The 14,895-nt window shown below is 38.1% G+C and overlaps 2 long non-coding RNA genes across 2 annotated transcripts in view; both read left to right on the forward strand.

Moving 5' to 3' along the window:
* LOC149919819 (uncharacterized) overlaps window positions 1-2,051 on the forward strand; it is a 44,360-nt gene extending 42,309 nt beyond the window's left edge. The window contains exon 3 of the long non-coding RNA XR_016463700.1: window positions 1,650-2,051. This is a non-coding gene — a long non-coding RNA (uncharacterized LOC149919819). The remainder of the gene's footprint in view (window positions 1-1,649) is intronic.
* Window positions 2,052-10,874: 8,823 nt separating this feature from the next.
* On the forward strand, window positions 10,875-12,488 carry LOC149919820 (uncharacterized). Its single transcript, XR_016463701.1, has 3 exons — window positions 10,875-10,959; window positions 11,068-11,182; window positions 11,258-12,488. It is a non-coding gene; the product is annotated as an uncharacterized LOC149919820 (long non-coding RNA).
* The last annotated feature ends 2,407 nt before the right edge of the window (window positions 12,489-14,895 follow it).

Raw genomic sequence — 14,895 nt, forward strand, 5'->3', positions numbered from 1 at the left:
GGCATTACTTTTGGAATAGCGTATGTATATGCAGCCAATTCCTCTTCACTCAGTGTGGCCCAGGCAAGCCAAAAGATTGGACACTCATACAATAAGCCATCCCTCTAATTTATGCTTTGTTTTGCACTGCACTGTTTTATACAATATTCTAAACACCCAAAGAGATTTAAGGATCCTCTAGAACTGGAGCTTCTGGTTTGTAGCTGTAGAAAATCAGATTTCTTTTCTTCTTCTCTAATTCACAAAAAACAGGACAGGCTTTCCTTCACTTTTGAGTCATCTTAGCACACTAAACATAAACACTGTCCTTTTCAGTCCCATCAGCACAGTTAGGTAAATTACCTCTATGTACAAGCTCTTCTTCATTCTGTTTAAGATTGACAAGGTCATGTCCTAGATTTAATAAGAACTCTACAGAGCATCTGGAAAACATGGTGCTGGTATCAATCCTACCTTGCCTTCAAAATTAATTGAAAAAACAGTTTACCAGTGGCTCAATGACTACCTCAGGATACATGGACAAAATTAAAAGAGCCTGTTTTTCAGTCTGGATGTTCTCCGCCCATAGTTGTGATGAAATTTATGGGTAGTAAGCTCAAAAAAACCTACTCTTCTTGAAGCAATATTCACCTCTCCCTTGACATCATTTTAGCACATCTCTTTCAAAATGTGTTTACATTCTGATGTTTGCCTATATACCAATGACAATATTTCTGCATGCACACAGATTGGTAATAGCTTTTGAAAAAGTATTACTGAAAGATACGTTAAAAATTACTCAGTGGCCAGAAAGCAGTCACCTCACTTAAGTCTAAGCAAAACATAAACAGCCACTTTGAGACTATTGGAGATGATTAATAGTATGTTTGGACTATTTTAAAAGATTCACTAAGCAATGGCTAACTGTGCTAAATTCCAACGTGCCTGAAAGTAATACCTCCTATTTATTTCCATGGAAACTACAACAGCCACAGAGAGAACAATAGCACAATTTGATAGAGCAAAATTTCAGCTACAAAACACTATTTTTCAACATTGTCATTAATGTTAGCTGATTTGCGCAGATGAGCTGATCAAGACACTCTTCATTTCATGATGTGACAGCTGTGTGTGGCCATCCAAAAAGAATATGGCTTGTCTTTCATGTCACCGTTGCCACTGCTGAAACGTGCCTCACTGTGCTCACATCCACTGTTTGGTCTCCAGAAATATTCAGCAAGTGTTGAAGAATGTCAGTGCCATTTTTTCTTCAGGGAGGAATTCAATGACACATCTTTGCTTCATCTTCACCTCCATTCCAGACACCATTTCATCAGACTTCTTCTCTGCTGCTATCATAGTAACAAAATGTTAGGTGATATTGGTGTAAGATTCAACTTCTGATGCCATACTGCCACCATCTGCCTCTGATGTCATGAGCCAACATAAAACAGGAGGCATTACCTTCAGAGCAGCCTTCATTTATGACCATCCAATTAGGTTAGCTTTAAAGAAGCAGCATACATAATGGATTTAATTGCTTGAGAAACATTAGCAAATTCCACTGTTTGTTGTTGTTGTTGTTGTTGTTGTTGTTGTTGTAAAATATGTCAGACCATATTCCAGCAAAAGTAGTTAAATGATTAATATTTTTCTCTTTCTAATTCTAGAGATGAAACCTGAAGCGAGCATTGAAGCAGTCCAATGAAACTGTAAATAGCATGCATGTGGTGAAAAGATAGAAAGTTTGCCTGAAGTGGTACTTCTAAAACATTACAAAAATAATGTTCTGGGCATAATTGTGTTCCATTAGAGGGGATAGGTGCCTGGCAACAAAGCTGAACAAATGTACGTATACCAAGAGAAGAGTATCCTGATGGAAAAGTCATCTCTTGTCATTTATCTGAGTCTGTGAATGAACAGATTTTGCTGATGAACTCAATGGGAGATTGTGGAGCTGAAACAAACTACTTTTCAAGGAATGCATTTGCAGGAAATGGGTGCAAGATGTTCTTCTTGGTTTTCTGAAGGGCCTGATGGTCCTTTCAGCAAGAGAGCTGAACATACGTTAATAAAAGGGCATCACATGAAAGCTAATGAATGAAAGAATTGTACTTTAATACTTTTAATGCCCAGTGGAAAGGCGGGGAGAAAGTGTAGGTTTTTGGTTTGGTTTTGAGGGTGCAGGGGTTTTTTTGAGGTATTATTTTCCCTTCCTCTAAAGCAGGAACTAAATCTGATGGTGTTCAACATGCCTGAAAAAAACAACAAAAAAAAACAGGCATAAGGTGTTTCATTTTGAGATATGAAAAATCAAGCCATCCTAAAACAGTCAACACTACATAAAACATCATGCACTGTGGCCTGAGTCCAGGACTTTCAACCCATCTACTTTGAAATATGCACAAGCACAAAAGTGTGGCCCACACAAGTGCAAAATGACAGTGGTATATAATTGGAGCAGATTATGTACTAATTTTATGGTACTGACCATCAGTCAAAGCAATATGTTGCTCTGGGTGTGGGTTGTGGATATCAAATGCTATTGTGCATCCAGGTGTCCTGCCAACAGCTTCAATTTGGCAATGAGTTTGATGCTGCAAACAGGGACTCTCTGAAGGGAGTGATGCTGGGCCTTGTGGGACTCCCATAGGTAAAGCACTGGGCCTTCTATTTAAGCAGATGAGTAGTTCACTTCCAAACGCATACATTTAAAGCAAAGGATGTGTTTAAAAGGACATATTCCCAGCACCCTTCTGGGCTGGGAGGTGCATTCCTGTGGGTACAGAAGTAAAAAACCTGCATGGAGAAATGTATTTCTGCATTCCAGGCATCAGTTCTTCAACAGTGAGGCCCCAGATCTCTGAATCTCACCCAGTTTTGATGTGAGGAACCAGAAAGTTTAAAAAGCTTGACTGTATTTCCTTTGTGAAAAGCCTCTATGTCAGTGCTGAGCAGAGAGGCAGTGTCCTCAGTGAAAAGTGCTCAGTGCCTGGCTATTTCTCACAACTGAACAATGAATTTCTTCCTTATTAGCTTTTCTGTCTATGTTTGGAAAATTATTTTACCTGCTATTGCCACAAGTTATTTCAGGATAAGAAGGAAATGCACAGCTTGCTGCTGAACATTATCTTCTTCTCATGCAGTTACAGTTTTGTTACTGTTGGTCAGTAGAAGACACAGAGGATCAATTCAGGGCAGTACCTACCTACCTTTTCTGAGGTGAACTATAGCAAGAAGGAAAAAAAATTCAAAGCCCAGTCTTCTGGCAACAGAAATCCAGTAGAGTTAAGGGCTAATTGAGTGTTAAAGCAGCAAATGCTATTGATGTGAATTTTAGCATCCAGCACTGAAACAGAGTGCTCTGTACAGTGTTTCAGGGTCCTTGGCTGCAGCTTGGTGACCTCCAAGAATATTCCCCTTTTGTTTCTTATGAGATGTCCACAGATGTCTGTTGTCAGCTTTATAGCCGTAAGCTGCTTTTCCTGTTTCTGGCTGGTGATTGTAGACAGGCAGGTAAGTGTGAGACCAAGTGCTTACCAGAGCCATGCACAGAGCCTGGTGCTTCAGTAATGGGGGAGTCCCTCTGAATGGCAGAGGTCTGTGAGGTAAAGGTCTTAGTGTTTCTTAAAGCTGGTGGGAAGTAGAACAACTCCTACGTAGTAAAAAGGAGAGGAGAGGCCAGGTATGGATATTATTTGGAGAATCCCAAGCAGATCAACACGGGGCTTTTTCCCAAGCATTTATGACTATTCACCCTATTCCTATTCTTCTGCAAATAGTTTGAGAATTGCTCTTCTTTCAAGCAATTTTTTTTATTATTATTATCAATTTATGGATTGATTTGGTGTCTGTCCCCTAATGTCTATCATGCAACCAGTTACACACAAGAAAGACAAAGTAACACATACTCAAAGTAAAGAGATTGCAAATGTTTCTAGAATAGGTTTGTGGAAATGGTTGTAAATAAGATATATAGTCACAGCACTTGGATTGGTTCACAAATGATTTGCAAGCAGGGAGAAAAAAATGAATCACATAGTTTATTTGCAAAATAAATAAATAAATGGAATGAATAATTTGATCAGTTCTGTTTCTCAACGTTAGAACTCAACTGAAATGAAAGAGCACTCTGTAGTTCTCCTTGCTGAATTACAACAATTTTTTGAGCCTGACTGTGAAAGGAAAAAGTGAATGTTTAGATGTTGTTTGACCAGCAGCTGATGAATGCACACTTTGGAATGTAAATAGTTTGTTTTTTTTTTTTGTTTTTTTTTTTTTTCCAGCAGCTACAACCATGTATAATGTGAATAGACTCTATTTGTAAATTGATTAGACTCCTACTTGGTCTCATAGGGTGTGGAGATTCACAATTACTAATATAGTAATTGGATTCTCCCACACAGCTCACAGCTAACATAAGGCTTATTTCATAGTGTTACCTTCTGAAACTACAAAGACAAGAGAGAAATCATATTTACTCATTAAGTAGCAAATGATAATTTGAAAGACAAGACAAAAAGCAATAAAAAGTCCCCCCAGATTTACAAGAAGTGTGTAGCCAGTGAGTTTTTTTAGTTCCCTATGAAAATAGATATTAAAAAATATAAATCTTTTTATCATTAATATAATCTGGAATAACGGTCATCTACAGACTAAGCCTCCTGGAAAGGTTTAGGTATTTGATAAGTCTCTAGTGTGCCTTGTCAAGCAGTCATTGATTGTGAGCATTAGCAAGAGGTATATAAAAACTTATAAATATTATATGCAGAAGACTAGCTGCACTTAGATTGATGATTAATAGGTCTGCTGTTGGTAATCTATGGCATCTCTTTTGCATGAAGAAAGCAATTAGAAACACATTTCCGAATATTCTAGACAGACCTTAGATGGTTCACAGTATAAAATTGAAATCTTGGAGTACCTACATGCAAGAATCTAAGTGAAATGTACAGATAGATTCAACCCTGTCACCTAAAATTCCCTGTTGTAGCTAATGGGAAACAATCAAAGTTGTTAGGCTGAAAATGCAATTTCTTTTTTCTTTTTTTTTCTTTTTTTTTCAGAGCTCCTAAGGGCTTGTTAGGCTTTTTTTTTGTTTTGTTTTGTTTTTGGTTTTTTTTTGTATGTGTGTATATGTGTGTTTACTTTAAACACATTACCTTATGTTAAGAAATTAGAACAAAATCTATGGCACCTGTCTAGCATTAGTAATCAACAGTACAATTACAAACTAGCTATTTTGTGGAACTAATGAGAACAACATCATTTAGGAACTGAACAGGGATTAAAGCAGAACTCTTTACAGGGTTGAAACTCTGTTTCTTGTTACTGAGTATTGTTTTCCCAGTGTCTCCATTGGTGTGGTCTGTGGCACTGGGCAGTTATCCTCAGCTCACCCTGTGGGGGTTATGTGGGAAGGACATGTACTTCTTCATTTGGGAAATAGGCAGGTTTTTGCACGTGTGAGTGTGGTGTAGCATCAGGTATGGAAGAGATGGAAGGCTCCCAAGTGTGAAGATTTGCGAGAGGTTACCCCTATGGAGTTCTCATGTGCCTTGGTATGTAGATAGAATTAAGTAACATAAAGTAGTAGGAGCTCAAGTCAGGACATGGTTTCCCCTTTCAGAAAGCTTCTTAAACATCTGATTTATTAAGAAAAGATTAGTGAACCACTGTGAGTACATCAGTCAGCCATCCTCATGCTCTCAATCTGTCACCTCTTGGTTGATTTTGGTTAAACTTGTCAGATAAATGGAGACAGCAAAGGCCTGAAAGACACAGGGTTGAGGGGCCATGTGGAGGCTGTGGGACCCTCAGCCAGGAGTTGGTCCATGAAGCTCACCAATGACCCACATATCAATCCATATTCTCTCCCTTGACTTCTGGGGATACCCATGGAGAAGAGCGAGGAATAAGTGTGAGCAGCATGGTGTGAGCTCAAGCAGTGCTGAAAGACTGAAAGATTGAGGTGCCTGTAGAGAAGGGAACTAGAGGGTCAGGAACACAATGGCATTGGGAACACAGAGCCATAGGAAACAAGGTGTTGTTAATCTTCCACCTTGTAGAGCTGCTATTGTATGTATAGGAAATAGGTGCTCAGGGTGCTTCTTTTTTAATGTTAATTTTTTCTTTCATATCCTTAATTTTGCAAAACGGATTGTGTGCGCACTGTAATGTCATACTTAGAGTAAGCATTTGGAATTAGAGTTTTATGTGAGAGATGAAAATAATAATAGTCCTTTTTTTTTTTTTTTAATCAAGAAATTAACCCCTTCATAACTCCTTCCATTTAAGTGTTGGGATGGAAAACATCTCTAATTGTGTTTATCCATTTAGTTCATTAGAGATTAATGAAACAGTTGATTAAACCACAATTTTATATTTAACCTCAGTTTTGGAATCCTTTGTAACCTAAGGAAAAATTTCTTCTTGTGTTCTGAAACTTCTCCTGCTGATTCTCAGGCAAGAGGAGACTTTTTCAATCTTCATACAGCTTGGTTATAAAGACATTGTATTTCTGCATTAACCACCACAGCATGCTGTCGATCAGAGGTCTTTCTTTGGTTTGTCTTGATGCCTTTAAAACACAGGAACATTTGAACTCAAAAGTTTCCAAACTTGGCTGAAGATCTGAATTCAACCTTAAAGCACAAGATAATTCATGTCCAGTTTAAAGTCATATCCTTAATCTATTGTGCCTACAAATTGTGAAAGGGTCACCAAACCACCAGGAGACCTTTCGTAACTACAGTAGGTGCCATAAGCCCTCAATGCAAACAGTAGGCAAAAGTCTGATGTTAGGTACAGAAAGATGTTCAAACTTTCCTCTGAATTTCCTTACTTTTGTGCATCCAAGGTCAGAACCTTAATGTTATCTGAATATATTGTGTTTTGTGATTTAATAAAGCAATGTTAGAGGCTAAAGGTCTGCCTACTGTGTGAGTTATTTTTAAAACGTCCTTCAACTTAACAAGACTCCTGAGAGTAGAGTAACTTTTTTTTTTTTTTTTTTTTTTTTTTTGTATGAGTGGAGTTGTCAGGGACAATTCTGGTCAGAGGATGGTAAAACTTAAGTTAACAAACATTTTCCCTTTTTAATTTCACTGGTGTTAGCAACTGGTGAGCTTCCTACATAACTGTACATAAATTGAACCTTCCATGTGCTGTTTAGCAATTACTTAAAGCCTACAGAGACTTTTCTTAATGGAATCTTCTTAGTCAGCAAAGCCCAGTGGAAACATCTGTATGATATGGTAGCTGGGCCTTTCCAGAACCTCTAAAAGATAGTGTTCCTTCCTTTTTTCTTTTCCCTTCTAGTATAAAAATTCACATTAAGTAACAATTTCCCTTCATTTAATAGGATTTCAAACACACCTGATAATTAATGTCATCTAATTAGCTTGTTAATGATTCAGAGCTTTAGCAGGACCTTGAGATCTACTCTGAGATAGTCTATCACCATCTGTGAAATTTTATGTCCACTTATTTTAGCTCAGATCTCTCTTGGGATCTCAACTTCTGTTCTAGGCTTCCCATTGCACGAGAATATTGAATGCATTGTCTTTATCTCCATTTTATGTTGCACTGTTTGTACTTTATTGTGGTATGTGTTGCATGTCTATTTCTTTTGATATGGTTGGAGTGGCAGCATCTTACAGGGCTACCTTTACCATCTTCAGTTATGACCTCACTGATTTCTTGGCTCATTTTCCTCAGAGAAGTTATCTATATGCCTCCCTGTAGAACAGAAGCCAATCCAAGCTGGTAGTTGCTGGTCTGTACTCTTTAGTGCCATCCTTAAATTTAGTAAATAATCAAAAGGATCAGAACCTGCACTTTTTATTTGATGTATGTTTCAATATTTTATTGTCATTTTCCATACAGTTGAGAATAAAAGGAGTGGCAGAGGTAAGGAGGAAAAGATGCTATCTTTTAACTTACATTGCAATGAAAACTGCTGAAATTCCTGCCTATTATACTGAGACCCGTGATCAGAGATTACTTTCCCAAGCATAACAAGTGGGAGTTTTCCTATCTAATTTTGGCCATCAAAAATGAAGCATCTCATTAAAGATAAATGTTTAGACTTTGTATGTAGTCTGTAGAGATAAAATGAAGATCAATTGCTCCAGAGAACAATTAATTCTACTATCTTAGATATCTGTCCTAGGATGATATAAAAAAGATGAATCCTCTCAAAGTACCTCATTTTCTCCACTTACTGTAGAGTAAACCTAATAACTAGCTGAAACCAGAAACTCACTTTGGATAGTTAAAATTAAATTATATGAATCCCATGACTGTGTCTAATGTAAATAGGATTTAACAAGCAACTCTTTATTAGTAGAATCTTTTAGAGGGTCTGAACTGGAAATGAGAATTATTGTCTAGGGCAGTTATTCTCATATTTTCAAGCATCCACATATCTGTATTTGATGCGATCAAGGGCACCAATTACTCCCAGGACACTATTGATTAAACTTGTGAAACAACTTTCTCCACATTTCCCCCCCCCCCTTAAGGTTAATATTTCTTCAGTTTGATTAGTTTGATTTTAAAAAAATCAAAATACAAAAATAAAGTTGGTAACTTTCACTGTAGGTACCTTCTGCTTTGGAAGATGACCTGACAGTTACACTCTGCTCTTCTTTTGTGACTGAACTGAAATAAAAGTAGTGCCCAGTGATGTATATATACTGTAAAACCAAACTCAGCTCAGATTTTTGTCAAAGGTGGAGTGTAATCATTATGTTTTTTTCAACTTTGCATGACTTCTATAATCATGCATTCCAGGTTGGGGGAAAAAAAAAAAAGATGTTCCTCCTTTAGAAAAGTAGGCTACTTGCCAAGCCCACTTTCACAAAGGCATTAAATCATTTATTGTTGTTCCAGTTTGTATGGATCATATAATGACTTAAAATTTTTTACACATGTGGACAGAGTTCCAATCACCTTCTATAATTGAGTGTAGGTCTGCTCTTCAACTTGTAAGATGTAAATTAGGGTCTTCAGATTTGACTTTGTCATTACAGGAGGACTGTGACATTCCCTGCTTGAAAGCATTCATGGGAAACTGAGTTTTATGTTGTCAGTCTTAAAGGACTTAGAACTTATTACCATACGAGTGTTCTTTATGCAGCTCTTTGTCCTAAGTTTTCAAATTCTTTCTTTGAGCCATTCATGCTCTTCTTTTTATGTCATCATGTCATTTTACATTCCCAGTAGCGACTTTAGCATCAGACGCTTTGGATCATTCCCAACATCATCATAATGTAGACAAATTCCTTTGATATATTCTGCGGTATTTCTTAATTTTTATTCTTTAAGTGTTAATCTCAAACTTCTAGTAATCAGTCTCTCTGGGTGTTTTCTCCCAGTCATAATCACCATCTGGTCTCTTATCACGAGCTCAATTAACATGATTGCTAACCGCAATTGCAAGATTAACTTTTTAACCTTAAATCAGTCACAAACTCTTTTGGTTTTTCACCTTCTGTTTGTTTAAAACTTCTGTATGAACTATTTCACTTTGATGAGTATTACCATCATTCTCAAGTTAGCCTCATTTGCCTCAGTTAAGTGAAAACTATTACAATTCATTTTTTTTTATTTTTTTCAGAACCAGCTCTTACCATAATCTTTTTTCTGCCAGTTGTCTTTCTGGCTGATGCACTGCTTGCATTAGAAAGGGAATACTGGATTAATATATTCCCGTACCTCAGGAACGTGATTAATTACTACTTTTTTTTTCCAACTGCAGACCACTACAACTGGGAATCACTGGGGTCACTGTTTACACTTTTCTCAGTGGCCCTTGCTGAGAGACATATTGAAGTACAGCCTCCCTGTGGCCTTATAGCCATTTCTCTGACAATTGAGTAGGATTTTTCAATGCAAGAAGCAGCAACTCCTAGCTGGCCACGTTCACAAGTACATTCATAAGAAACACACTACTTTCTCTCCTTTGAATAGAGAAGTGTTATGCTGCCAGCAGGTTTTATAAATCAGGCAGAAGGTCAAAGAACATCGCCAAATTTGTTACCTGAAAACCAAATATAAAATTGAATGTATTGGCTTTGTCAACTAGCTATACTAAAAACATATCAGTTTCCTTTCTTTTAGCACTTTGAAATACCTGTTCTATTGTCCCTTTCTTTTTTTAATTGGTCTTGGTCTCTCAACCTCTCTCCTTGGTTATTCAGCAACTAATTAATGCAATTAACCACTGCATCACTATGCCAATATGGTCCTGTTGATTTCCCCAAAAGATACCTGAGGATGCACAGGGAAAAAATAAAATGCAAAGGCCATGGTGACAGTGGGTCAGAAAAAAAATGGGACTATTGCAAGCCGGAACAGGACATTTGTTGCTACCTGATTAAATCTACATGGAATATCTAACTCCTTTCTGGAAGTGGTAGAGCAAGCTAGTACAGAGGAAGCAGAGACTTGAAAGCTTTACCCCTGTTAGGACAGTCTCAAAACCTTAGTGAAGAATTTTTCATTGTTTTTGCTACAGCTTCTACTCCCCACCCCTTGAGCATGGTATGTGCACCCATGAATGCTGTTAGTTTTCAAAAGTTTCTCAGAAGGGAATGAATCATAAAGTCTCCAAAAGGACGTACCAGAGCATAAAAAAATATAGTTCCTTGGATGTATTTTATCCAGTAGCATAGATAAGACAGGTCTCTACTAGGGATGAATAGCAAAAAAACCAACAAAAAAACAATCAGCCAACAGAATGAACTGAAAACTACCACAGTATTGTAATCACACCTTGTTCTGTGCTAATATATCTGAGAGATGAATTGCTACTTGCTGGTGCTCTCAGGTGCATTAAGGCATGAACCTTAATGGCTCTGAGCTGCTTAGCCTGGAATCTCCATCCACAGCTGTAAACCCAAGAGTTCTTTTTAAGCCTAGCTCTCTGCTCTTTATTCTTTCTTTCAGCTTCCTTGGAAGAGTGTTGATCTTCAGGTCTGTTTGAAGACTGCTTTCTTGTCTTGTTTTTGGCTAATGCTGTAGATTTGCCTGCAAAATGCCTGATGTGATCTTAATGCTGAGCTGTGGACTGATTTTTTCTAGGTTGATTTCATATCTGCCTCATCAGTAGAACACTGTTTAATGAGATGGATTCCTATTGGAATGAGTCAACTCTGGACCTTTCCTACTTTAACATTGTGGGACTAGACTTTGGCTGGTAAGACCTACCTTCTTTTTACTCCTTGGGATCTCCTTGGTGCTCCATCCCATTGTGTTCATGTTTGTTCTTCAGCATGTGTAGAGGTCCCTGTAGGACTTTTAAGCCTCATGGAGGATATCTTACTGAAAACAAATCTGTGGCACACAGCCAGGGAGCTGTAAGAGTATGGAGGAAGAGATCATGTCTTCTAATGAGAGCAGTTAGGCTCTCCTATGTCTCATTAGTGTATTTGTCTGTCTTCTGCAAAATCTGTGGCTGCAGAACACATGAAAAAACCCTACACCTTTTTGATGCGCTGAAGGGAAGAGCTGAAGCAGCGGAATGTAATTTCTTAATGCCTGAGGAGCAAATGGCAGCTGTTTTTCCAGGTGCCAAAAAGTGTGGCTACAGAGGCACTACGAACAGACAAGACATGAAGCCGGTGTGTCCTGTTTCTGCCAAATATGCGACTCTGTTTGCAAGTACAATTGGAACTGTGTAGCTTCAAATCTAGAGGTGGCGCAGAGCCTTGTGAAAGTGAAGGATAACTCCCCATGTGATTGCAAGCTAACTAGTGCACGGGAGAACAGCTCCCAGCCAATTTAGGCACAAGATGTACATCAAAATAGAATAAGAGACTTCTAAAACAGGAGGTGGAGAAAGTGCATACCGTTCAAAATCCATTAAGAGGAGCTTCAGTCAACCTCAAACGGTCATTTCTAATGCAATTAAGGGAAGGTAAGAGTGCTGAGCTTTATTGCCTCTTCAAGTACAGACTTACTAGTAAGAATAATGTGCTGTACATTTCAATGTTCCCATATATGTTTACAGATATATTTTTTATTGGTACTTTTCAAAGGTATTTGGAAAATGCTTGGATTATTCTCCATCTATTCTATTGTTATGCAGTTGGAAGTGTTGCCACAGCTTCTAAATGCTGGAAGTTTTCCTTTAGCCCTCAGAATAAAAAATAGCAATAACAAGGAGGATGCTAAAGGCAAGTATTCAGATAATAATCTAATGTTCTATGTGTCTTAAAGGAAAATATTACTTTGTGTTAACACATCCATGTATTACTGCAAACACTTTCTAGGTATGAAAAAGATATATTATATGAACAGTCTCTGTCATCTGAACCAAGCTGTGTTTCTGTGAGAGTTGAGTGAGATTCTGGTACAGGTATTGCTTCATTTTATTAAAACTGACAATGTTTCTGCTACCTTGCTTTGAGGAAAGAATGGTCTACTTGTTTGGAAGTTTGAATCTACTTATTTGGAAGTTAGCCCTTTCTAACCCTGCTTCTGTGCTGCCAGGGCAGGTGTGCTTTAGGGAAAGGCAATGTATCTGTATCCTTGGAACAGTTATATTGCCAGAAGAGAATACTTCATAACATATAATAGTGACACTGGATTTTATTTATGTAGCATATCTCTTTGTTAATATAGTATATAACAACAAATATAGCATATATGTTAATATGTATATTAACATATATACAAACATACCAAAATATGTCATGTGGTTAGTTGAATTTCTACAGATATATGTGAAGTCAGCCCTTGTTACATTAGGATGTGCTGTGCTCCTTCATGTTCCAGGTCACACAAATCTTGTGTTGAATTGATTTTTTTTTTTTTTTTTTTTTTGGCACAAGTTCATGATTTTAATCAGGAGTCTGAGGTCTCCATGGGACTGGGACTTTTCCTAGGCTTAACAGAGCCAGGTTACCCAGTCTTTCCTCATACAGGAGATACTTCAGGCCCTTTATCATCTTTACCCTCTGCTGTGCTCATTCTAGGAAGATCCCTGTTTTTTCAACTGGGGAGCCCAGAACTAGACACAGTATTCTAAATGTGGCCTCCCCAGAGCACAGTAGAAGAGGAGAATCACCTCCCTCAATCTGCTGATTGCACTCTTTTTAATGCATCCCAGGATACCAATGGCGTACTGCTGGCTCATGGTCATCCTGCTGTCCACCAGAACACCCAAGTCCTTCTCTGCAGAAGTTCTCTCCAGCAGGTCATTCCTTAAGCTGTACTAACTAACTTATGGACGAGAAGATTCCTTGACATTGAGCTTTTGAGCTGCATTTCTCCTATTGATAATTCTTATCAGGAGAAAGCCTTTAAATCATTAGCCAACTAGTAGCAGATAAGCAAGTGCAGAGTTGTTTTTATACTGAACTGTTGCACGTGCACTTGAAAACTCAGTGGATATCTCCTTCTTAAGAGATCTGCTTATATACGTGGTGGGTTGCCATTTTGTTTGCTGCATGGAGAGGTTATCTTGGAAAGTAAATGCGTCTATAAATTCTTGATGAATTTTAATGAGTATTTAATATCTGTTAGATGTCTGAATCTTGTTTCTTGACTTCCATAGAACTTACTTAAAGATAGGAAGCAGAGGTAGAGAGATCTTGCTAGAGAGCTGTCATGCTGACTTTTATTACTTGTCCTTCACAAATAGTCCACTAACTTATACAGAACTGTCTAGCTCTTCACTGGAATGGCCTGCCTAGGGAGGTGGTGAAGAAGTCTTCATCCCTGGCAGTTCAAGAGGTGTCTGGATGAGGAGCTACAAGATATGGTTTAGTAGCTTGTGGTAGTAATGGTGATGGGAGAATGGTTGGACTAGATTATCTTCTAGGTCCTTTCCAACCTTCTGACTGTATAACTGTGATTCTTCTCGGAGAGCATTGGATGCATGTGGTGAACCATAATACATTTTGTGAAGTGTATGTGTAAGAAAGATTTTGATGGCTGTTGTATGACAGAAGCATTTGTTGCTGCTATGAAAACATATTGCTATGTTTCGTATTACTTTAGTGTGGTGTATTTTTATGTGGTACAACAAGGTTGTGTACTTGGAATTAGTGTTTGGCAAAGCTGGAGTGATGCCTGATGGCAAGGAGTACAGGGAAAATGCCTTTGAAGACAGTCTCACAGATGATAGTTAAATAATCTGTACTGGTCCCAGGTCAGGGTAGTATAATGGCCAGGGCTTCTATAAATGTGCTTGTCAAGATACTACAAACTTCATTTATGCTATCCTGGCAGTAGGTGCTTCTACACTGACTCTTAAAAATCTGTATGCTTTTCCCTTTGTTTTAATGATGATGAAATAAAAACGATTACCTCTGCTCATTAGTCTTGCCTCTCAACTCATACAACACCGTTGCCATGATGCTGCTATTAAAGTTGCTCTCTCTTTCATGTCAGCTACATGTTGAGAGAAGTACTGCCCCAGAACCTGTATTAGATTTGTGCTGGTGCACACGGCACTATTTGAACTACTCAAACTAGTTACAGAAATTGAAGTTATGATTGATCTCCAGTGATGCTTTATCAAATCTGTCTCAAGGACACTCTTTCAGAAACTAGTGGCAGTGACAGCATAGCCTTCCTTCCAAAGCTGGAAATATGTTATATTAAGCAGTGACTCTGCCCCATATCCTGTCTTGGTTAGGGTTACTCGATGTGTAGGAGGGACCAGAACAGAGAGTTAGCAGGTTCCCACGTCTGCCAACACAAATGAGAAACTTGCTGGCATCCTTCTTGATGTCTTTGCCCTGACTCTTGTCTTGTCTGCTTGAATTCCCTTTAATACAGCTTCTACTGGTGTCACTAACAGCTTTCTTGAGATGAAAATTGTACTGTAATAAGGTTGGAGCTGTATAGATAGCTTTCAGTTTTGGTTACCATCAAAACTTTAAAAAGTCTTTGTGCATCATC

Source organism: Phasianus colchicus, chromosome 1 (genome assembly GCF_987193195.1).
Source record: "Phasianus colchicus chromosome 1, bPhaCol1.hap1.1, whole genome shotgun sequence".
In the NCBI taxonomy this organism is placed as follows: Eukaryota; Metazoa; Chordata; class Aves; order Galliformes; family Phasianidae; genus Phasianus; species Phasianus colchicus.